Source organism: Talpa occidentalis, unplaced genomic scaffold (genome assembly GCF_014898055.3).
Source record: "Talpa occidentalis isolate TD23 unplaced genomic scaffold, MPIMG_talOcc4v2.1 talOcc4.16, whole genome shotgun sequence".
Classification (NCBI taxonomy): domain Eukaryota; kingdom Metazoa; phylum Chordata; class Mammalia; order Eulipotyphla; family Talpidae; genus Talpa; species Talpa occidentalis.
This window is the reverse complement of record NW_023601653.1, coordinates 21,127,179-21,153,037: the sequence shown is the minus strand read 5'-3', so window position 1 is coordinate 21,153,037 and position 25,859 is coordinate 21,127,179. Positions and strand designations below refer to the sequence as shown.

At 36.8% G+C, this 25,859-nt stretch overlaps 1 protein-coding gene across 4 annotated transcripts in view; it reads right to left on the bottom strand.

Annotated features, from left to right (window-relative positions):
• The window catches only part of ATP2B1 (ATPase plasma membrane Ca2+ transporting 1), a 121,322-nt gene that overhangs the window by 94,372 nt on the left and 1,091 nt on the right, over positions 1 to 25,859 (bottom strand). Inside the window, exon 1 of one of the 4 annotated variants that reach the window (XM_054696145.1) lies at positions 25,543 to 25,621. The exons of the other annotated variants lie outside the window; for them this stretch is intronic. The gene's annotated coding sequence lies outside the window, so the exon portion shown is untranslated. Of the gene's footprint in view, positions 1 to 25,542; positions 25,622 to 25,859 lie in introns of those variants that run through there. 4 annotated transcript variants of the gene reach the window in all.

Sequence of the window (25,859 nt, the reverse complement as noted above, 5' to 3'; positions counted from 1 at the left end):
CTAACAGTGACAAGAAAGGCAGGCAAATTAGAAAATGAATATGAAATATAGGAATAAAAAGTCAAAACACACCTTTCAAAGATACTATAATTTAAAGACAAGGGTGAAATTCTCAGAGCCTCTCACTAAGGGATTAAAATAAAAAGTCCAGAAAAAGACACAACTACATGTTGAAATTAGTCTTTGGTAATGGTGGTAACTCAAATTATTTGTGAGGAAGGGGAAACAAAGATGGACTTTTTCATAAATTGTATTCAGACAATTTAACAGTTCAGACATAGAGACATTAGATCTATTCATTTCTATGACATATTAAGATGTGAATGATCAAAAGGTGAAACTATACGAAACAAGAAAAAAACGTAAGTGAATCCCTCTATAGCTGAATGTAAGAAGTTTTTTTTTAACCATGACTTAATATTCAGATATGTTAAATAAGATTATTAAAGACTGTAATCTACAAAATTAAACTTCTAGATGGTAAAACACACTGTAAGTAAAATTAGGATAGAACGAACACTGAGATTAGCAACTTCACAGAAAAAGAGCTAATTTCCATAGTACATTAAATAAATTTTTAAGTAGCCATCAAAAAAACCAAATAATAGAAAAATGAACAAAAACGATAGACATTTCACAAAAATGTGAAACATAGGCCTTCAGACACAGGGACCAGTGTCAGATTCAGTTTTAACAGAAATGCAAATTGAAAGTAGGGAGACCCACCGTCTTTCACCAAACATTAACAGAAATTCAAATGGTAGGAAATGTACTGTTTGACAAGGTTTTGGGGAAAAAATCAAATCACCATCCATGTATGCAAAATGTTACTGGGCAGCTTTAAAACACGGATACAAATTTCTTGACACTACCCCCATGAAGAGGTGGGGGTCCTTACCCTTGACTCTAGGTCTGACAAACTTGTGACTGCTTCCTCCAACAAAAGCAACATCACTGAATTTAAAACTAGGTCATAAAAGGTCAATAGCTTCTGTCTGGTTGTCTGGCAATGCTCACTCTTCTCTTGATATTCCTGCTCAGAGCTCAGACTCAAAATTCTGAAGTCTAAGCTACACTGAGATACCATGGGTACAAGTTCTAGTGCATGATTAGTAGAAACTGAGCCCAACTTCAGTCATCTCAGTGCAGTCACCAGCCATCAGTGAAGACACTGCTGTGTAACTGCAGCCCCTATCTGTTCTTTTAACACTCTTCACCCCCAACATCTGAGACTTACCAATGGAATTCCCAGACATTGGAGCAAAGACAAATCACCACACTGTTCTTTATCCAAAAGTGTAATCTAGAACCCAAGAGTTTAATACAAGGACTGTTTGACACAATTACATTTGGGATGGTTTATTGAACACTAGTAGATAACTAGATAAGAACAAAGCATAACCGAGGAAGAAAATTTGATAATAGGTAATAAAGCTATATATTAATTTTCCATTAATCTCAACAATCTCATGTCTAGAAATCCACTCTGACAACACATCTTAACATTATGAAATATATGTATACTTAGTTACTCATCAAAGCATGAAGGCTGGAAGCTATCTAAATGTGCAAACACAGAAGAGTGACTGCTTAAAAAATGGCACACCCGGTTATAAGAAAGAACAAGGAAGAAGTCTACGAGTCAATGGGGGATTTTCAGGATACATCAAGTAGAATGAAGAGTGTAATTTTTTTTTTTTTGTAAAGAAAGAATAAGAAAATATACAGAGTCCTCTATTTCTAGGGGAAATAACCAGAAAGAATAAACCAGAAAGCAAGAAAACTGGCTACACACAAAAAAGAGCAGGACTTCAGGGCATAGAGGAAAAGCGAAGTACAGACATACACTTTTAGAGTATACATTTTTTTGTGGATAATGTGACTTTTGGAAGCATAATAATGTCGCTCATATTCAAAATTTTAAATTGAAATAAAAAGGGTTGGGGAGGGAATTAAAACTAAATACAACATAAGTAAATGAGCCCAGCTGTGTTTCAAGAAAATAAAATGACCACCCCACGTAACTTTCGGAAAAGCTATTATCTTTACTACACAGCCTTCATGGGGAAGGGTGGGGGGGAAGAGTATACACAAATCTTAAACTTTTTTCAGTACTTTTGTTTTTCATAGTGGCATGGATGTAAAAGTTCTCAAAGTACACATTCATGTGTACTATAAGACTAAGCAAAGAATTACAATGACTATGTTAGAAGTTACAATTCTCACTGTGGAAGTAGAGACACAAAAAATGGAATGGAGGAAAAGCAAAGAACTCTGTGTGCTAGACTGGAACTGAAGGTAGCAGTATGAATTGATGATTTCATATATAGTTATACATAATTACACAAACATATACAGATAGCATACATGTCTACACAACTTCTTAAAACACAAGAATCTCTGAGGATGAGGATTAGTTACACATGACTGAGGATTAGTTACACATGACTGTAAAATGAATTAGAAATGTTTCAATACTCAGCTAAAATCAGCTAGATCAAAAGAACAGTTTTTAAAAGAAATGTTGGTTATTTGGAGCACCTAATACAGAGTTTTAAATACAGCTCTCTCTCTAAAACTTAATCCCAGGTGATCCATTTGAGATTGGATGAAGGGAATCCAGCTTCTCTCTTCTCTCTCTTCCTTTTGCCTGTTGTACTGTATTAAAAACAATGGGGACTCCCAGATCTCAGTCGAGTAGTACTAGTTGATTAACTTTACTATAGTTTAATTGACCAACTGTGTATATTTCTATTTCTATGGGAAAGTGTGTTTCAAGTTCTAAACAAAAAAGAACTTTTAAAGCATAATCCAATTTTACTCAACTGTCTACAGTTTGCTTAAACTATAGCTTGTTTAAACTAAGCAAACATTATGATTAGATATCACTTTGCCTAACTTATATTTTTCACTGCAGCCTTTCACTTTGCCGGCCAATTCTTAGATGCAAAGGATGGTCAGGGAATGCCTCACCAAAAGGGGAACATTTCAGCCACTGGAAGGATGTGATGCCAATTTTCCTTCTGTAACAGACAACAGAAGTGCTTGCTTTCAACATCCAGTCAAAATATATCTTTAACTTAATGAATTCAGAGTAAACATAATTGCTGATAGGAAAAGCCAACATTTCTTCAACATTTCCACATTTTCTATTTCCCATTGGAGTGCATCTCATCAGTCCCACCCCACAGACTTTCTCCCATTTCAGGGGCATTCTTCAGCCATTTCTCTTGATCCAAACAGGAAATAAGATTTCAATGATGCTCAAAGTATGGCCCCAAGTCAGCATTATCAGCATACCTTTGAGCTCGTGAGAAATGCAAATTATTAGACCCATTCCAGAACTGTTAAATCAGAAAGGGTAGGGACTGGCAAAGTATTTTAACAAGCCTTCCAAGTGATTCTGATAAATGCTAAAGTTTGGGAACCCTGTTCCTCTTTACTAAAATTGTGCTTTGGCATGAATTTCTTTGCTTTTCTTTTATGGACTGTACTGTATCTCTTCAAAATTCATATACTGAACCTTTAACCCTCTAATGTGATTGTATTTGGAGACAGAGCTGTGCAAGAGGTAATTAAAGTTCAATGAGACAGTAACAATGATGCCTGAATGCAAAAGAACTAGTGTCCTTACAAGAGGGAGAGACCTCAGGGAGGTTGTAACAGGGTGGTCCCCAGGAAAGGGGGAGGTTCCCTGCCCCACCCAAGGGAGGGTAGAGCTGAGCAGCAAGAGAAGAAGCTGCAGGAAGAGACGGAGGAAGGAAGCAGGATGGAGCAAGGAGACCTGGAGGAGGCGCATGGAGCCTAGAGACACGTGAAGAAACTGCGCTTGTCTTTTGGTCGTGGACTGGGTGACACAGATGTGGGTGAGACCTGTGGGGAGGTGACAATGGCAGCTTTTATCTTGATGTTGATTTTGCTCTTTTCCTTCCGGGCTTGTCTGGTTGTTTGTGACCCTTTTCTGTGGGTCCCCACTGGAAGATGCTTTAGACTTGTGGCAGGCTTTGGGGCCTTGTTCTGGGCCAATCCCATATGGATGGACTTTTACCCACGAGGGGATGGGTAACTTTGGGTGCTTCATTTAGAAACTAGACTCTTTGCCTTACCTGTGTTGTTTCCTAGTTTAATTAAAGTTCCTTCCCATTAAAGTCTCATATGTTTTGTGTTGATGCGGCGGATGGCAGAACCCATTTAGAATAGGCAGGTTTGCGGGGTTTTGGGCTGCCCCTCTCCCTGTCCTATAACAAGGTCAGTCATCTACAAGCCAAGAAGAGAGACCTCAGGAGAAAGCCAAACCTATCAACATCCTGATCTTGAAATTCTAGTATCCCAAATATGAGAAAATTGATTTCTGTTGTTTAAATAGCCTGTGCTATTTTACCATTGTGGCCATAGCGGACTGACAGTTAAGTGCTACTAGAGTGGTCACATATACTGAGAGAAAGCAACTAGGTATTAATATAAATAAAAATATGATGCTCTTTCTACTTTACATCCATAATTAATTTAACATGATACCCTTACATGGATACTTATATTTTCTAGAAATATGATAAAACGCTTTCAACATATTAAACAAAAAGGTCAAGAAAATGGTCAATCTAATAATCTAGTCCCTTTTTGTTTTAACAATACTAATATATCATTTTCCTAGAAAGATATTATACTAAATGCCTTTTTAAAATGGTATAAAATCACAGTTAATTAGAATCTCACCTAATATTTAATCAGAAAAATTGTGTTCCAATTTAGAGACACAGTCAAGTTTATAAATGAGATCAATTTAAAGAACACATTCCAAATATTCTTGGAAAAGTATAAATTTAGCTCACTCTTCCTCTTAATGTATATTATCCAATAAAGTACTGATGATAAAAATTATAAACTGAAGCACCTGAATAAAAGAAACAAAGTTTTACCCATATATTAGACAGAAGACCACTAATATTTTGGGGGTAAGTTTAATAAGGAAATGGAATAGTTACCTAGCAACTTTAGTTACTAGATTTTAAAAATTACAGTTTGATACTTGTTTTTTTTTCAATGTTTGAATTAAACCAAGTATGTTCTGCATATATATCCTGAAGATGCCAAGACAAAATAAGAAGGCAAAATTCAAAGTATATGCATGGTATCCTCTCCATCAAATTAGTCAAATGCACAGCACTGTCTTTAAAAAAAAAAAAAACACACAAACAAAAAAAACACGAAAAACAAAAAGCTCCAATAACATAAGAACACTCTTCTCCAAGAGAGGCAAGGAAAATCAGGAATTTAGTGCTAATCAAATGAGAGCTCCTCTAAATACTAAAGACTCCCACCTTCTTAAAAATTACACATCACGCCACATCAAGGCCTTTAGGTGGCATCTAACTCAGAGGATGATGAGGTCTTCAGACAAGGTCAGATTTTTGTTTATTCACTGTAACAAGTGATGAAATTTCATACAACCACTGAGGTCTCATGGATGTTATTTTTTCATTACCAAGGATAACTGAGTGAACTATAAATAAACCACTAGAGATAATCAGTTGCTTTAGGTTATAAAATATCTAGAGACATGAGTGTTTGCATAATTACTATAGAACAGTAGAGTAAGCTACAGGGATCTATTTTGTTGAATGAATACTATTTCTGTCAAGTTTAGGAGAGGTAAACGTGGAAAGAAGACTAAACGGGGCAACGTGTTGGGAGTGTGATCCGAGTTTTTATTCTCACTTGTGCCTCATGAGTGGGCAAGCTGCAGAGGCCCCCATGTCTGTTTGCTCATCTATAAACAAAGGTTAAACCAAGTCTTCTAAGATCTTTATTAGCTCTAAATTTCTTTGCATATCCTTAAAATGGTGCCATTCATTTCCTCCTCCTAGTCCAAGTGCAAAGTGTTCACTATCCATGAGTTTAGGGCTACTGGTATCTTTAGCTTATAGCTTCCTCTCCAGAAAATACAACAAAAGAAAGCGCAAACTGAAATGTACATTCAGTATCAAGTTCACTTCAGTGATTCAGAACCTTGGTTCACTGTAGTCAGTTAAGTTCCATCTGGAATCTAAGAAACTCCTATCTATTCTGATTGAAAATAAACAGATGCTCCTCAAACGTTTTCAATAATGGTATCCTTTTTTTTTTTTTTAACTTTTAATAAAAGTTTCATGGCTTTATTGTATCATGAAAAGCACTGAAACACTGGAACAAATCAATAGCTGGTCAGTGAGACAGCTGTTTTCTCTTTGGGTTACTAGACCAACTTGTCAGTAAATTAACCAAAAAAGGGGGCGGGGGGGGTAGAGAGAGAGAGAGACAATCTTTTACATTTTGCATTACTTAAGTCTTTCCAAGGCGCATGCTGGTACATCACAAACTTCTGTCTAGCATCCCAATAGTCTAGCACCCCAATAACACAATACTTCAATGGCAGCAGCACACGTGCCCACTCCCAGTGAGGTCACACTTGTTTGCATATGACATCTGGGTATCTGGAGGAGTGTGAATAATATCAGAAATTGTAAGGAGAAGGAAAGAACATGAGTTCCTGGCTAGAATGAGGACAAGCCTGAACGTTTCACTGGTGCAAACAGAAGCTTCCTTGATATGCTTTAACATCTGGTGGAACCCTGAATGGGGTCTTCATAGTCTTGAATTGGTCCAAAACCATGCTAATGATGCCGCTGTTGGCAGGGCCTGATGATTCTGCACCATGAGACTGTACTGGATTTTCTGAAATGGAAACCAGGCAACTTTTTCACTAAGGCGGCTTTCCGCCAGTACTGCTGTCCTTCCCACATAAGGCATGGCGCTTCATTGTAAACTGTGCCTAGTTGTGCTCTGTCATTATCAACTAACAGGAAGGTAGTAATGTTGAAAGAACCTGGACCCAATCTGCTCCCAAACTGACTTGTCTCCCATTCTGAGTGTTAGCCAATCTCACTGAGATCTGGTACAAGTGTGGCAGCAACAGCAGCAACCCAGTGTAGTCTCAGAGGCATCCATTTTCCAAATCTATATATGGTCTACACGTCTCTTCCAGTTTCCCAACTTAGACAAATGATTCACTCTCTGTTACTGCCTGTCCTGTCACGTCCTAATAGGGTTGCTGGAGAAAACATGGGATACCCACTTAAATTTAAGTTACAGACAATCAACAACTTCTTAGTTGTTGGGATATATTTGGGACATACTTACACTAAAAGAAATATTGCTTACCTGAAGTTCAATTTAAATGGGCATCCTATAATTTTATTTGCTAAATCTAACAACTTTGGTCCTGATTAATTACCAGGTTCCAATGAAATAAACCTTTAAAAACAATTTAAACATGAAATTTAATTTTTCTTTGATTTAGAAGGTAACTGGCCAGCTAAGCTTCACCTCACTCTGGGATCCCAACCTAACACTTACAAAACATTGGACGTGAATTGTAAAAATAGCCCCTTCCATATGCCTTGCCTTCCCCGCCCCCCTGCTAATGAAACTAATACCTTCATGCTACTAAGATAAAAATAACATTATATTAGTTTCAGATATACAAAATGATTGCATATTTGTATATAATATAAAATAATCATGAGTCCAGTAAACATTACCATACAGAAATCACAAATTTGTTTTCTTGTGATGAAAATTTTTAAGATCTACTGTTTTAGCAACTTCCAAATACACAGTACAGTATTAACTATAGTTACCATGCTATACATGACACTTCCCAGGCTAATTTCTTCTATAACTGAAAGTTCGTCTTTTTTTTTTTTTTAAAGATTTATATATTTATTTATACAAGCACTGGGTACAGTCAGAAGCGCAGGAGGGTGAGAGAATTCACCAGAGCCAGAGTGGGGAACAGAATAGAAGACTGACGAAACACACTGCTGAGGGGAGCAGCCAGCGCAGCAGGGTAGGTCTGAGTGCCATGTGGGACTCTCGACCCGCTGGCTGGCCGGCCGGCCGGCCAGGTGTTCGAAATCGAAATCGGTGCTGCAGAGGCTGCGGGCAGCTTCGCAGCCCAGGGCTGAACTGCTGCGCCACCAGGGAGGCCCGGAAGTTTATGTCTTTTGATCATCTTTCACTCATTTTCCCACCCCACATACCAACTCTAACACCAATTTATATTCTGAATCTATGACAGGTTTTTGTTTTTATTTTGTTTCTATATATAAGTGAGATCACACGGTGAGTATTTATCTTTGACATTCATTTAGCATAACTGCCATCCATGTTGTCACAAATGGAAAGGTTTCCTTTTTTTATGGCTTATTAACATTCCAGTTTATGTATACAAACCATATTTTATAAATTAAATTTTATGACTATCAATACCTGAGTTTCTTAAAACCTCACTTTTTCTTTAATTTGCTATATTAATGTTTATATTCAGTTATCTTACCTAAATTATTAAGCCTAACGGAGTACAGCTTTTATATCCTCACCTTCCTCTCCTACCCTTTCCCATACACAGTGTTATATACACAGAATTTTAGCAAATGTTTTCTAAATATTAAATGTCACTGTAGAATACTACAAATACAAACATTTGATGGTCTGCACAGAATTCTTACTGATCCTATGACAAACCTGGAATTCATTTTTTGAAATAAATTCATACTGACAGCTTGACTTGTCCATAGTTTAAGCATAAAATATATAAAAATTCCAGTTATGAACTTTCTCACTACCTATTTTCTTTCAAGTAAGCATTTACTGAGCATTTAATAAATCTAGATTCTGTCTTAGATACTGCTTACTATATTGTATGACTAAAAAGTGTTATTTCAAAATATGTATCAGAACATATATGGCCTAAAAATATTTATTTTGTACCAGGAAAGAATTATCTTATTCATTGTAATAAGGCCGCTCATCCTAAAAACATTTCAAATACCATGTTCTGAAATTTCCTTTAGATTGTGAAGCACTTTTTTCAGTGATAGCACATACTAATTATTTTGTAAGATGTACTGCCAGAGTAATTTTGTAAATAAATTTTGTAAATTAAATAGGGTGAATGACACACTATGTTACAGGGACCCTGGTAAAACAAAGTTAGAAACTGTTATTTACCAAAGGCAATAGTCTATGTAAGGCATTATTTTGTAACAGAATCTCCTCAATCAATACAGAATGTCAACATCCTAAACCCAAAAGAGTAGTTCAATCTCATGGGATGAAATCATCAGAACTGCACTTTTTTAAAACCAGTGAACATGTGATTTGCCAGTTGTTATTAACCATTTGTTCATTTTAACGAGAGTGCTTCCAACCTCATGTTGTCTTTTTCTACTACAGAGTACAGAATTTACCTCCTCCCTCCCCAATATCATCAGAAATACATTTCATCAACAATTAACAAATTTCCTCCTAAAACCTCTGCTAGCATAAATATTCTGATCTCCCTTTAAGACCAGGATAATAGCAAGTCTTTATTGTTTGTCACTTTAAATGTATGGCACAATTTTTCTATATCCCCTGAAGAATTAAAGTTTTGACTTCTGCAGTCAATAATTAAAGTCAGAAAGAATAAAAATAAACCTATTATCTAGTTTCTTGTACATTTTTCATCAATTCTTAGGTAAATAGGCAAGCACTTCAAGAATTATCCAAGAACATTTCAATTCTAAGGGGGAAAAAAAAAAATCCTCACTAACTCCTGACATTAAACTTCTCATAACATGGTAGAGATTCAACAATGCATTATATAGCGGAAGTTGGATCCACATGCCTTCTCTGCTATTTAGCACTTGGGCAGGTGAATTGACTCATTTCTGTATCTACAGAGAAAGGAGTCATCATCTTATTCGGATGACTGCTCTCCAGTAAACAATACCAACTGTTACACGCACCATCATGCATGCTTTTGACACAACCAGTCCTCTTCTAACTATAAAGGAAAATCTGATTCTTTATCCTCAAATATTAGTCAGTAAGCCAAATTCATTTTTTTTTTTAACTAAAGCAAGGAACTGCATTCTGTGACTATTACAGTATAATAGTCAGACTCTTCATGATGAAAGCACGTACTTTTTAAGCAGAATGGAGTTACAAGGTGATTATTTTAAGCTGAAGCTTACCCTTAATTAAAAAAATTAAATGTTTTACTCTAAAATTTCCAATAACATACCACAAAATTATCTCGGACAACTTAAAAAAGCCCAACATAATTAAAACTGCAACTAATCACAAAGAATTACTCATTTTTTGAAGAGTGCCAGCTACTATGTTAGGTACTAGGTATACAAATGACCACCAATCTAGACCTTACCCTTGAAGAACTCCGTCTAGATTATTGAAGAGGATGAACTTGCAGATAAATATAAGATGATAAATGATATTTTAGAAATGCCGTATTTCCCTCATTCAAATATATTCCAGGTATCATTCTTTCCACCTCCCAGTATTTTTAGCCCATAAAATAGGAAATTCCATCTGTTTTCCATGTTGAGCTAATGGGTATTTGAGTCCCTAATTTTTGCTTAAAATATCTTTCAAATGCCTATGATTAAGACGTAACACTGAAACCGAAGCTAAAGTATACATAGATTGCCTGTCACACCAGGCCAATCAACTTTATGGAAGAGAATTTGCCACTACTCAGAAAATAACAAGATTCTGAAACTAAGAAAAGACATTATTTCCTTTTTATATATCAGCATCTAACTATTATTATTACATCAAGGACAAAAAATTTAAACACAACCTGAGTTTAATAGGAAATACAAAAAAATCCATATATTTTGCTAAGTTTCAAAGTTATAGGTCAATTATAAAGGTGTTAAGGAGGTTAAGATCACAGATTATAAAAAGCAACACGTTACCAAGCTGTTGTTGTTAATCAACAACCAAAATGATTTAAGGTCTTCAAGCTTAGAAAAAGATTGGATTCAGCTGTTTTTTTTTTAATGTAGTAAAGCAAAATATGCCTATATATGCTCCCATTAGTAAAAGTATTTTTGCATATATTTAGTTTTTCTTTCTACTGTCCACGATGGTTGTTTAATAGCTTTACTTTCCAATTATGTTTCAGAATCAAGTAAACACTGACTTCATTCCATGAACACAGCTATGGAATGACCCTGTCAAGGGAAGCTGGGAGAACGCTTCATCAAAGAACTTTTAAGATGGGTCTTGCAGAGAAGTATTTTGTATGTGAGGAATTTAGGCAAGGGATGTATGATGTACAAAGTATGTCAAAGAATAATGAGCACGTCTGTAATACAGTGAACTCCTGGTATGACTTGAGGTTACCGCTGTGACAACAGAGATGGGCAAAGGAATTCAAAGTCTAACTGAACACATGTGAGTTTAGTTCAGGAAAGAAGCATCTAATTTTCAAAAGAGGTTGGAAAGCCTTCATGAAGGAGTTTCATGATGAGCCCGAAAAGATGACCAGTCCAGATGAGGACATTGCAGATGGGAAGAGTAGCAGAGAGCTATTGTTTTTGAAACAAATTGCCCATGACCATTAACTTCTATGAATTCTTTTTTTTTTTTTATCTTTTTTTCTATACATGTTCTATTAGGTATCCATTCCATGGTAATTCCATTACTATGATACGTCTGAACATGGATCAAGTAGGTTCTTGCAGAGATAGATACCTGTGCTTGCTGTGACTCCTATTTATTTAAAAATTTCCCTTTTCACTATTAAAATGTCAAACACACCAAGTATACACCTAAAGTGAAGTGAGGCACTGAGAGCTTGCATGGACTTCTGGCTTCCAGAAGGGCTTTCCTGCCAATTTCCTGGTTCTCTACTTGTTTTACTTGGTTCAGGAAGTTGTATAAATAATAGCCTTCAGGCTAGAAAACTATGCCCCACTTTTCCTGCAACCTAATGTCCTTTCTCATTCATTCCTTTTCATTCCAGATATCACTTAGTCCGCTAAGTTGTATCCCAAGACAAGACCAGTATTCACTGAACACATTAGAATAATGTCATTATACATGATTTTCGAAACATTATATCCTTTTATACCTGTAAGAGGCAGTACTTGAAAGAAAGACTATCTGTGAATGGTCTAATACACATTGAACTATATCTACCAACCACCTATAAAAAGGTACATGAAGTCAACATAATCTGTCCTATTCTCTTTCCCCATCAGATTCAACTTTTACACCTGTCATCTTAAAGTCCTAATACTGCTATAATCTAGTGACTTTTGATGACTCCAACTTTTTGTACATCTGCAGTTTTAAGTTAAACTATAAACTGTCCTGATTCTCAAACCAATTGAAATGTTTTCCCATTCCACAACCTGGGGCATCTGCCTTCTGGGACTTCCTAGTATGGAATTATTAAAGGGGCGTGACCAAAGAGTTCTCCTGTCAGCGACAAAGACTTTTCACCAATCCTGTCATCACCTGGGGAAACACTCAATTTGAATTTATCTCTCTACTATGAGAGATAGTAGGTGCAGTCTAAATGATGATGCAACTCAGAAATGACAAATTGGCTCTCTATCTTAGTTATATGTGGAAATACAAGCAGAGCTCAGAATAACCTATTGATAAAACCAAACAAAAACCCTTCAAAAAGTAGTAGTGACAGAGGGACAGAGATCCCTATCACAATTCTAAGAATAGGATACAATGGTAGCAAAACAATTGAGGTTTGAAAGTTTGACAGCAGATTCTAAGATGCCTTTCTTCTTGGCACAGGAATAGTTGCAAACAATATATCCCATTCATTATAGGAAGAGATCAAAGACCAGGGAGGGGACCTGTGCACACACTTATATTGGCTCACTGGACTCACACAGCACCCGATGAATCACCACACAAAAAAGGAAACCAAGAAAGAACACTGGACACACTGAGTGAGGCTGACTTAAAGCTCTGCATACCAGTGTTTTCTTGACAGGTCACAGTTGTTACTGTCTTGCTCAGAGATCACACAAATATTTTTAAAGGAATATATTTATTCCAGATCTTAAGTTTTCCACTCAAAGTCAGATACTATGTCAGAAAAAACCTGCTAGAACACCTTCCTAAAACTTTTAACTCTTAACATCATTTAGTACTTAACAGGTTAGATATTAAATTTTTGTAACATTTTCCCCTCTACTAAAAAAATAGATACATTAATTTGTAAAGAAGAATTTTAGTAAAATCTGATTATATATTCACTGGCATTTTGAAATAAGTCATCTTCATTGCTATGGACTTCTTACTATTCTCCACTTAGTAAAGCCTACCCTTCCCTCTAAAATCAGAAAAAGTGGAATTGTTTCAGAAATTAAATTTATACAGCTTAGCTACAACAACATATTCTCTTATCTTTAATAGTGTCATACAACTGAAGTTAAACAGCGCATTGTGATAAATTCCCACTGCAAGCATATTAGTGTTTCTACAGAGAGACAAAACAAACAAGACAAAAAATATTGGTCAATAACCAATATTTGTGGGTTTAAGCTCAAGATTGGATATGGCTGCTCCTTCAAAAGTCATCAGGAACCTCATAGGTACAAGGCGCTATGCCAAGGGCAAGTGAAAGATTAACAGTCCCTGCTCTCAAACTGAACATCTCATAGAGGTGCTAAACATGTAAGCAACAACAAAACATAAATTATACATTTTAAAATTTTATATTTTAAAGTGCTACAGGAATTTGAAAAAACAAAGCAGAGATCTAACAGTGAGTATAATGGAAAAAAGACAAAGAATCTCAAATACCTAGTCAGGTTCACAATAAGGAAACTAGAAAAAAAATTTCAATCAAAATCCTTTAAACTCAGTAATTACAAAGGAAATAATGATAAATGAAGATAAAATACTTACAAATAAGGATGCTCATTGAAGGACTATTTAACATCAGAAAAAAAAATCCTAAAAACCAAAACTTCTCTGGAAATAGCCACAGACTATTAGATTCACCGAAATGTTAATGAAATAACATAATGACATGAGAAAATGACATAGTTTCTTAAAAGCACACAAATACACTATATTATCTCAAATGTATTATATAAGTAACAAGTTTTCTAGAAAGAGACCAAAAATAAATCAAAATGTTAAACTGGCTTTTTCCCAGAGGTAGAATTGAGTGGCTTTGTCTCATTTTTACATTCTTCTCTGTTTTCCAAATATTACACAACCAGTATTATTACATTTTAAATCAGTGAAAAGGCTATATGAGTCACTGTATTTTAGGATTTCCCTTTAACACCATTAATAATTCTTCATCTTTTTTGGTACAAAGTATCATCCCATAAATTCCACAGAAGCCACTCATTGTAAAGAGGGTTAATAATTGTAAATTGCTCAAAACAATATCTGGCAGGAAGAAAGCAGCTACACTAGTGCTCATTTGACTAGGTAATTTTAAATTCCCTTTATCTAATCAAAGTAACCAGTGTGTTTTAGAGCTGGTATTTACTTCAGTTCCTCTCAATGTCATCTTGGCAAAGAAACACTACTCTCCCCCCCACCCCCACCCCTCCGCCCCCCTACCCCCGAATTCTAACATCTCTAAGAGATGAATGCTGATCCCCTCAGAGAATCTATTTCAGAGAACAAGAGGACGAAATTCAAATATCAAGGTCCACAAAGGGAAGACAGGAAATTAATGAAGGGGTCAGAATTTTAAAATATGGCTAATTGTTAAGACACATACAAAAATACACTCTCTTAAAAGTCTATCAGATGTCAGTATTTCATGGGATTAAACTCTAACACTAAGAATATACATTTATCCAGATGATTTGTTTCTGGAAAATGAAGAAATCATACACATACTCTTACCAGGGAGAGGACTATATGTAACTGTCAGGAAAAATGTCTTTATACGTTTTACCAGCTGCCCGGAGTACGTATGGAGTGGGTAGTGGTGGCAGTGTGGTTGAGAGGGAAGCCCCAGGAAAAAACCCAAGAAACCAAAGGTGACAACCAACTGTTCTACATAATAAAAGAATGAGGAAACTGCACTTACAAAGTGGAGAAGGGCTAGAGGGAGAAATTTAAGATCTTATGTGGCTTGCATTAAAGGAGTTTTAGGTAAAGTCCACATTCCTCACTAATGCTTTTATAAAACTGGATTTTTAAAAACCCAAAGTAATATTGAGTTCTGCATCTAAATTGCACAAGACTGCATAGAGACACAGAAACTGAGTGACTGGTGACATATTTGAGCTATGCACACATTTAAATTTAGTCCATATATGCATTCGAATTTAGTTTTGACTAAACTAACAAAGTTTGTTTATGGACACTGACAGAGAGGCCTTCTGAAAAATATTGCAGTCCTCTTAGTCCCCATGTCATTTTCCACTCAAGTAGGAAAAGTACACTTTCATTCTAGAGCCTAACTCCATCTCTAAAATACTACTTAACAGAGCTCCTGTTTGCCTTCTCACTTTAGACATTACATGTATCTTTCATCACCATTCATTCACTCCCAACACAAAATAAATGCTTCCCATAGTGTTATAGGACAAGGAGAGGGGCAGCCCAAACCCCGCAAACCTGCCTATTCTAAATGGGTTCTGCCATCCGCCGCATTAACACAAAACATAGGAGACTTTAATGGGAAGGAACTTTAATAAAACTAGGAAACAATAAAGGTAAGGCAAAGAGTCTAGTTTCTAAATGAAGCACCCAAAGTTACCCGTCCCCTCGTGGGTAAAAGTCCATCCATATGGGATCGGCCCAGAGCAAGGCCCCAAAGCCTGCCACAAGTCTAAAGCATCTTCCAGTGGGGACCCACAGAAAAGGGTCAGAAACTACCAGACAAGCCCGGAAGGAAAAGAGCAAAATCAACATCAAGATAAAAGCTGCCACTGTCACCTCCCCACGGGTCTCACCCACATCTGTGTCACCCAGTCCAGGACCAAAAGACAAGCTCAGTTTTTTCACGTGTCTCTAGGCTCCATGTGCCTCCTCCAGGTCTCCTGGCTCCATCCTGCTCCTTCCTTCCTCAGTCTCCTCTGCAGCTTCTCCTCTCCCTGCTCAGCTCCACCCTCTTGGGTGGGGCAGGGAACCTCCCCCTTTCCTGGGGACCACCCTGTTACAATAGTACTTTTATCAGAAGTATATAAAGAAACTATAATTCAATAATAAGACAACCTAATTAAAAATTGAATGAAAAACTTGAATAGATGCTGTAAATTACTGGAACTTTAAAATGTCTACCGACAGGGAAACTGGTAAACAAATTTTGATATATCCATACAATGAAATCCTTATCAACCATAATGACTGAACTATTAAAACATGCAAATGGATGAAACACAATAATTATGCTGAATGAAGGCCAGACCAAAAATTAGCACATACTGATTCATGTACAAAAAATTCTAGAAAATTCAAATTAATCTATAATGACAAAAAGCAGATTAATGGTTGCTGAGAAAGTGGATGGGAGGAAAAGAGGAAGATACCAAAAGGCACCAGGAAATATTTAAGAGGATGACAGTGATGGTAGTTTCACCGTACACATATGTCAAAATTCAAATTTTTCCTTTTTAAGAAGTGCAGTTTCTAGTACGTCGATTTTACCTTAATAAAGCTGTAACAAATAATTTTTTAATTATGAAAAAAAAGAATAGGAAACAAATAAGCTAAACACAAATTCTGAACTCACATGTGGAGCTTTCTAACCATAGAGTTCACTACAGGGATCAAACTGGGACATTTTCTTTGGAAAAAGTACTCACACAGAGGGCAGTGTCAGAATCTTCAGGTCCTTGCCCTTGAGCTGGTCAAAGTCCTTAGAGAAGACACTTCAGCTCTGCCCAACATTCTGAAAGATTAGTGAGGGAAGGGGCTGGGGACCTTAACATAAATTCCCACAACTTTCAGTATGATTTTAGCAGGTAGCAGAGTTAAATGCCAGTTATATCCCATTTCTTTAACTGGAAATCTTAGATAATTTCACCTTTTAATAAATATTTATGTTCATGAATGAAACAGCATACCACGGACGAAATATCAAATAAGCTAGTTAAAGGGCAAAACTAAAGGGTAAATCTAACAGAATAAAAAACTAAAAATTTGAAAAATAGGGGCAGGGGAGAATAAGACCTGGTACGGCCATACCAACTTTTGTGGTGTCTTGTTTTTTTTTTTTTCTTCCCCCAAAGCAAGTTTTCTTTTAAATCCAAAATTCCCAAGAAAATAATAAAACTCACTGTCTTTATATTTAACAATGTTTCGGAAGGTAACAAAGAAAACAAGTGATTTATACCCAGGGACACTTAGTTTTTAGTGGAAAATCTCAATCTGTACAGCAAATTTATTTTAAGTCCAGGCAGACCTAAAGGTAACACCACAGGGTGAAAACCCAAATCATAAGTTTTAGTTTCAGTAACATACAGGAAAACCATGAGGATGTACAGGCTTGGAAAAAGGTGGCCATTCCTAACAAGAGGAAGGCTGCAACAAGAGATGTAGAGGCAAGAGAGAACTGGTAAGGTCTAGGACTCCATTACATATATAAAAATAGTAGAGTCTGCGTCAAAGGCAAGTGATTCTAACTTTGCCCTAAGTCCACTTTGCAGGAACAGAAGGGCTGACACTGACTGATGTTTGTTGTTCTGACACCTGGGAGTAAAAGGGTCTGATGTTGAAGGAGCTCCTTTCCCCAAACTTAGCCATCATCTCTTTCTACTTCGCTGACTGATCTTCCCTGTTTCCAGCTCTCTATCTGCACCGGTGTTTCTTCACTAGTTCTCATCATCATATTAGTTGTCAGGAGTGTCCAAAGTAAATACAGGAAGTTCCTGAGTCATTTTTTAAACAAAAAAAGTTCAAGCATAACTCACTTGATTTGGGGTATAAGTCGAAAAGAAGGGACAAACTTATAGCAAAGAAACTGAAAATCTTGCCGAACTCTAGAAATTAGTACAGCAGCAAAGATGACATGCCAAAGTTGTCCACAGTGTCCCAGCAAGAAAAATCAAAGTCTAATAGGAAAAAAACAAAGCGTCCCAACTCATTTCACTTTTGCTAGTTTCAGTGATTTCTGCCTTCATAGGTTTCCGCTTTTTTTTTTTTTTTAAACTAGTAACACCACTACAATGTTCCTCTTCTGATTAATCTGCTAGCTCTATATAAATCACAAATAGATCGAATGCTTGAAATTATGGTTCCATATATCACATGGGCATTCAACAGAAATGATAAAGTCAAATACGGGCTTTCCTTTCTTGACCCAAGGAAGGCAGTTAGATGAATAACCACATAACAGTGCTCTAGTCTGTAACAGAGAACACAGGCCTCTACTCCTTCCTGATGCCGATAGCGACCAGGTCACAAGCTGACAGTTAGGGAAAAAACTCTCTCAGAAAAATCAGACCCTGCAACAAACAGATATTTAAAAACTACGCTCCACCAGTGTTCCTATCAATAAACAGAAACTGTAAGAGTAATACTTTACATTTTAAGTCACAATATATGCTTCAAATTATGGTTCTTTTACCTGTACTGCTGGTGGATTACAGATCCAACAAGAACATCAATCCAGATGAAAGGAAATGGTTAACATAAGGCAAAGGAAAAATGAAACTGGCCATTTTAAGATATATATTTTAGCTATTATGATTAATTACAATCAGAGTAAAATCTAAAGTGGACAAATAAATTACTACAGTGAAATCAAGAAAAAGACTTGCTATATTTAGAAGCTAAATTCTATTGTCCTAGCAACATTCTATGAAATGTAGGCCGCCCGCCAGAAGTAAAACAGGTTGTTCTATGATCTATCTAAAAATTGTAATTCCAAAAGTAAAACTTTTAGAAAGTCTCCAAGAAAAATTCCTCAATCGTATCTGCTTTACTTTAACAATGTGAATACACACATCGAATTTCTAAATCAGGCTGCCAAAAAATACTGGTCAGTATTTTAAAACATTTGATGGATAAAATTTTACACATCCGCAAGAACCCATGTTCTTAACTCCTCCATATTATCTCCATGTGAAATTACCAAAACAAAATACTATATACTATCCCTTTAGAAGGCTATTGGGAAGTGTACAACCCAGACAATAAACGTAGAGAAATTCAGACAAGAAAATTAATGAGTGGTGACTAGGAAAGGGTGACTAATGGTGAGAATTGAAGATAGGAACATTTAGATTGACAAGAAGAGGGTTCTATTGGGTGAGAGAGAAAACATACATGGGGTCACACCAAAGGGAATGAGAAGAGTATATGCCAGGATATATGCTTGTCACATGGTGGGCAGTCAGCAAGTACTACAGTACTGTAGCACTGTTCTCAATTCCAGATTACATAATTCAGATTATGTTCCAGATTTCATAACTCAGATTATGCTATGAACAGCAACCCGTGGAGCTGTGCAAAATGATGCTCTTGGTTAGGTAATACAAAAACAAAACAAAAAAAAAAAAAAACAGGTGAGATGCTGCACTAAAGGGATTCCATAAAACAGGGGAGCAAATCCCTAAACACATTTAGATAAATCAGTCCACATAAGTCTATCAAAGTATGGGAGAAGTCCCAAATGGGGGAATCACAAAAACCAGTATGTCTTGAATTTTTGCTTTGTCTCCTTCTCCCCAGAAAACCCCTACTAATATTTCTCAGAACCAGTGTTCTAAAACACACTTTCAGAAAATACGGAGCTATTTTATTAAAGGTCTTTAGCTTCAGATCAAAACTACAGCTTGAGATAGAGAAAAAGGAGGAACCAATGAAAGTTTTTAGTGAAAAAATAACAGGAGGAAAACTATTTTAAAAAAAAATGGCACATATGTGAAAGGTATCTAAAGCAGCAGATTTGAGAATTTTGAGAGTAAAAGATTGTTTAAAAATCCTGGCAGTAAATTCACTAATACAGTGAACAATAATTGCACTGTTACTAACAAACTTATTTAAAAAACACTTATTTAAACACAAAACCTTCTTAAGAGCTACATTTTAGAACATAAGACTTTTACTTCTAAATTTATCAAGTCTTTATAGTAGTCATACCAGTTTACAATTAGGCAGTGTAATCTCAGATTTCACAGTGTAAGCAAGCACCGATCCATTCAAAACTATCCTTAGTCTTTACCCCAGAGGCCCAGGTGACAGTAATATTAATACAAAGCAGGTATCCCAGCTTTTGAGAAACAACATAGTTAGAAAGAAATTACTGTACTTAGAAATATCAGATAACAGTCTCAGCAAAGAGATAACTAAAACACTGCAGTTTAGAATAGTTGACACTGTCCTAGAAATAATTTGATAAAAATAGCTTCAAAAGAACATGGGTAAAAGTTTACCCATAGTTTTATGAGGATGTCTCTGCCAGAAATCTGCATTAGCCTCTTATTTCCATGATCATTAGCAAACCATAAGTCATGATTCCTGATTATTAAGGTCAGGAATATCCTAAAGTGTAGCAAGAAGCCAAAGTTTTGGTAAAAACAAACATAAATATCCTCAGAACAGTCTTGAGATCGACATGCTCTGAAATGAATTTCATAAAAAGTGTATTTTAAGTACAAATACAGGATATTACTATATTGTTATAAAGCAAAAACAACTGCAGCTTAAAACCAGTCTTAAATAGAAAGGACTCCATATGTGGTATACAGTATTAGATGAAATAGCTCAGACAGACCAGTTAACATCAAATGAACCTTACAGTAATTATTGAACTATGTAACTGTTATTTAACATTTAAGTGAAATAACAGCAAATTCTATTTTAATGCACAGTAGGATAAATTATCAATTAGCCTTACAGCGTGAATATTCTCGAAAGATTATCAGGCACTAACATAGTGTTTATGAAGGAAGCGCTATTTGTTAACTGAAAACTAGTAAGGGACCATACTTATTCACCACTTTATGTCTTTTTAGTTTAAAGGAACATTCAAAGTCCTTCCTCAAAACAAAAAAATATGAGCTAAGGTGTAAATATACTGACACAGCATGCATTATTTCTACAAAAATAAGCCCCATAACTAAGTCATTTAGAAATGGCAGACAATGAGGCATGAAAACAAAAAGGGAACATTCTCTGTCTAGGAGTTTACTGTGCTTAATAAATAATTTAATAAAAATCACCGATAGATTTTTCTGGAAAAAGAGTGCACAAAGATCAAATATTTTCAATTTATCAATTTTACAATTGTCACAAAATCCACTACTAAGTCCACATATCAAACTTAGTTACAACAGTCAAAACCATTTGAAAGCACTAACTTTGCTATATTCAAAATCAGATAAGGCAATGAGGTCCTTCTAATTAATAGGCATCCCTACAACATAATTTTAAGCAATTTATAAATTCAACATCAGCGTTTCTCAAAATGCAGACTGTGGGCCCCACCTCAAATCTGCTGAATCAGAATTGCAGAGCAATGCCTGGGAATCTGCACTTTCAATAACTCCCCCAGGTGGCTCCTCACGCATGCTAACACTAGTGAATTTCTACTTTCCTTGTGAGAGTTATAGTAAGATTTGGATCTCAAACTAAAATCTTTTCATTTGGAACTTTTAAAAACTAAATTTCATTGCATGACAAATCAATATTTCAAAAACATGTAAGTAATAAATATGTTGCATAAAAAACACAGCTGCAGTTTTTAAAAAAAGGAACTTTTATTCTTAACTCAAGATTTAAGACACCCCTAATCATTTCAAGACCAACAGGTCTATGATAACCAAATTCCTAACTTAAAAATAATCCAATCCACAATATAAAAAATTTGAAAAATTGAGTTTTCAAATATATTCAGTTTCATTTACTCATCTGTTAAGTCAGGATAAGAGCTGCTTACATTATACCAAATATGGGCAACGTTAAATTTATAAAGCTAAACTCAAACAAATACATATTACGTTATTAACTTATTTTGATTGTTACAGAGCAAGTAACATGATCAGAAACCGAATTTTCATAAATTTATATAACTTTCAAAAACTTACATAGATATGTCTAATAGAAAGAGTAATGGAGCAAAAACTAGAAGCTACTGAGTTCAGTCTTAGCTAACCTAGCTAATCTAACTGCTAGCTATGTGACCTGCAGGCTTAGACAGATCATTTTGGTTATCTGGAAAAAGAAAGGTGCAACTGTCTGTTCACCTCACAGGATTATTTATTTTGAGTATCAAATGAGATCCTACATAAGTAATTCTCAAATGCTGTACTTTATAAATCAAAGGCATTATTATTAAAAGAAGAAAATTTGGGAAGCACTACCTTTATACACCTGCTGCAAATCAGAATATTACAAAAACAATAAAGAACATAAAAAGTGATCTTTCAGCTCCAACTAGATTATTGGACACTACTGTGTGTATTCTATAAGCTGCCGAATAAAACGTACGAATTTGATTCAATTATTAGTCCTATGTCCCCATTTATAACATTTGTTCCTTATTATAAATATGCAAATGAAATTAGACAGGCCAAGATTTGGTAACTATTAAAACTGGCCAGTATGTATATTATTTTTTCTTCTTTCACATATCTGACAATTTCCATAATAAGAATTTTTAATCACATTACAATGTATGTATATAAAATACTTGTAAAAGTTAAAACTAAATATTTTTATCTTTGGGGGAAAAGTATTCACCCAACTATTGTATCATTTCTTTTCCTTCAATGTTACCTCTGACTCTATATATTCCAAAATAAAATTACTCTCAGTATCCTTTAATACCCTGACACCTACTAGAAAACGCTTATTCCCTTCCAACAGTTTAAGTAAATACTCAAGTTGCAAAAATTCAAATCTTCTGTTTTTACTTACTGATCTTTACAGCTTTGATTTTTTGCTCACTCATTATAAGATTTCAGAATTAAAAAAGTGAAAACAACCAGTTTTGACTGCACAGATGTATAAAATGTAAGGGGATTGAAAGGGTAAATATCCTTTTCTGTGAGTATTCCAAAAGACCATGCCAACAGTTATAATTGGCGATTCCATTTAAAATCTGTTGACTTGGGGCCTCCCTGGTGGCGCAAGGGGTGAAGACACAACCTATGAAGCTACCTGCAGCCACTGCAGCACGAGTTCAAACCCCGGCCGGCCAGGGAGCTGACCCACATGGCACAGCAGATCTCTCCTGTCTCACCCGCTGCTCACGTCAGCAGTGTACTTCAGTCAATCTGCCTGCTCTGTTCCCCAGTCTCTGGTGACTCCTCTCACCCCCCACACCTCTGGCCTGTACCCCAGTTCTTATATGCATAAATAAATAAATCTTTAAAAAAAAAAATCTGTTGACCTAATCAACTCAATTCACATGGTAAGGTACTGTTCAAAATGAAGTTTCAATGCCTGCCAAATAAAGGAAATCAGTAAGTTTAACCCCAAAAATCAAGGATTCTATCAAAGTATGCATAACAATGTATAATTACTCTGCATACATCAAACTAATTGCTAAGTACTATCCTTTTAGCCTGGGGCCATATTGCAAAGATTGAAAAAGCATAAACCACCTTTCATCTCAGGCAGATATTTCAGAACTTAATAAAATTTACCTATAGTTCAATAGCTATGTTTTAAAGCAGTTTATGATGAAACTGCAAGTGTGAATTAAAACTCAAGTGCAGACAGAAGGGCAATAATATCTTGTGGTTTGCAATTAAAACTATATTTTGGTAATATCCACACATTAATTTATTCATTAAATGAAAGTGAACTGTTTCTTCGTGTTATAACTGCAGTGACAGTAATCAAAAAGTATTCTGTGCCTAAAGAGACGTGTACCTTACTTAAATTTTTGATTTGGAAGGGAGGACAGGCAGGATCAAGTGGGCAGGGAAGGGAAATCTCATCAATTCAGCTATCACTACAGCATGTGTTATCCAAGCATTAAAAACTCTATTTGCTTTTTACAGGAGATGCATTTGAGAGGAGCCATATATAGAAACAATTTTTTTCCCCAACGTGGTCTTTAATAACTTTGAGTATAAGTATCCGCTGAACATCTCATTTTGTATTATTTAAAAATGTCATTGTTAAATTCTTAGTAAAACCTAAAAGTCAAGCTGTTTGAAAAACAAACAATAAAATGACTATCCTTGGTCAAGCAAGGGTAGACATTTTATAATTTTGTATATATGTCTATTTCAAAATCTGTTAATAGCACAGAGGCTGAAAAAAATTGTAAAACCACTATCAAGCTGATAGTTGCCTCCTTATTTGGTGGCAATAGCTAGTTCTGAGTATCTATTTACAATACAGCTTTTATTTTCCTTATTTCTTCTAAGTAGATCCAGATTTTCATTACCGCTACTATTATATCATAAGCACAAATCAAAACTAGTTTCTTACCTCTGCTCAGAATCCTACACTGACTGAACTCCAAGCTTCAATTTTAAGAACCATATTCCCAACAAAATTGAAGAAATCCCCCCAAGAAATTACAGAATACAGAAAAATGAAGACAATTTCACCTTATAGATCTAAATGGGGATGCCAATGACAACAGTAAACTGCAGTAAAAATCTAGAAGGCGTATTCTGAATTTTCACCATGTTAATAAAAGAAAATCGCAAAATTTTAAATTAAAGGTGGCGCTCTGTCCTCAACTCACCCGATTGTGACTCACTTTTGCAGACTATATGGTAGGAAATAACAGTTACTTTTCAAAGATCTTTGCAGTTACACCCAAGCCAAAATCAGGACAGAGATCCACCCTTAATTACAGCAATTTAACTGTCTCATCCAAAGCAAGGTAGAAACTAAAACGCAAGCCCCCCCCCCGAAATCACGGCTAAATAAGCCCATTTCATATATTACTTTTCAAAGGCCCCCTTTAAGGAAAATGCTTCTATTTGCTTCAATTTTGAACTCACCAGGGCATAAGAGAAGAGAGAGGGAGAGAGAGGCCCAAGTAAAACACAAACTACAAAAAGCAGGTTCTCCTCCAGTCCCTCTAACTCCCCCAATGCGCCTCTGCCTCATGAACAGGGACAGGCTGAGGAGACAGCAACAGGGCAAGCGGCGAGGGCCCCCCACTCACTCACGTGGGCTTACACACCCTCTGCCCGAGGAAAACCTCAATCAAAGCAGATCCTCACAAGTACTTCTTATAAAATACACCCACGCCGAACAAGAGCTTTATTTTAAATTAAGATAGTCCTCAGGTGGGGGAGGCAAAACACAACAAAAGCTTCCATGTTGAAAGGCAGCCCAGACTCAGGCATATACTTACGCACGCACCCCAAAAATCCATAGAACTCACGTACAATCGCTACCAGTGGGAGCCATTAGGTTAATAACCCCAGGAAAGTACCACGTAGAACAGTAAAAGATGGATGTCTGCTGAGCCCGAGCCCCAGGAAAAGGGACAAATGCTCCTGCGGAGAAGGGTCGAGGGGGGCATCTCCAGAGACCCCCCCCCGGCCCGGCCTCCGCAGCCTCCCCGGGGCGCCAGGCACCGCTCCCGGCACCGGAGTGAGGGCGCCTGGCGAGCCCCGCGCCGAGCTGGGAACGAGACGCGCGCAGGGACCGAGCTGGCCCGCGGCCGCGACGCAGAACCAGGGGTCGCCAACTCGCTGAGCCGCGGGGTTCCCCAGCACCGCGGAAAACGGGGGGAACAGTCCCTCCACCCCCGCAAGTGGAATGCGGTCCTTTCCGACTGACCCTCTCCAAAGCGGGGGTGCAGATCGCAGGCATTTTCTGGGCTTCCTTTGAAACTAAGTCCCAAAAGGCGATTCGGAGGCAGCGCGCACATCCCGGGGGCCTGACCCGAGCCTCGAGGCGCAGGGCGAGGCGGCGCTGGAACTCCGGGGAACCGCCGTCCGAGGTGTCTCGCATCCATGCCCTCACCCAGCCCGGGGCCCCCCGGGGCTTCCGCTCCCCACCCGCGGGGCGCCGCGGTCGGGGCTCAGAGGGGTGACTCCCAGGGCGCGGGGCACCGCTGCCCTCAAGGTCACCAAGCGCGGGCGGGGGCGGCCGGG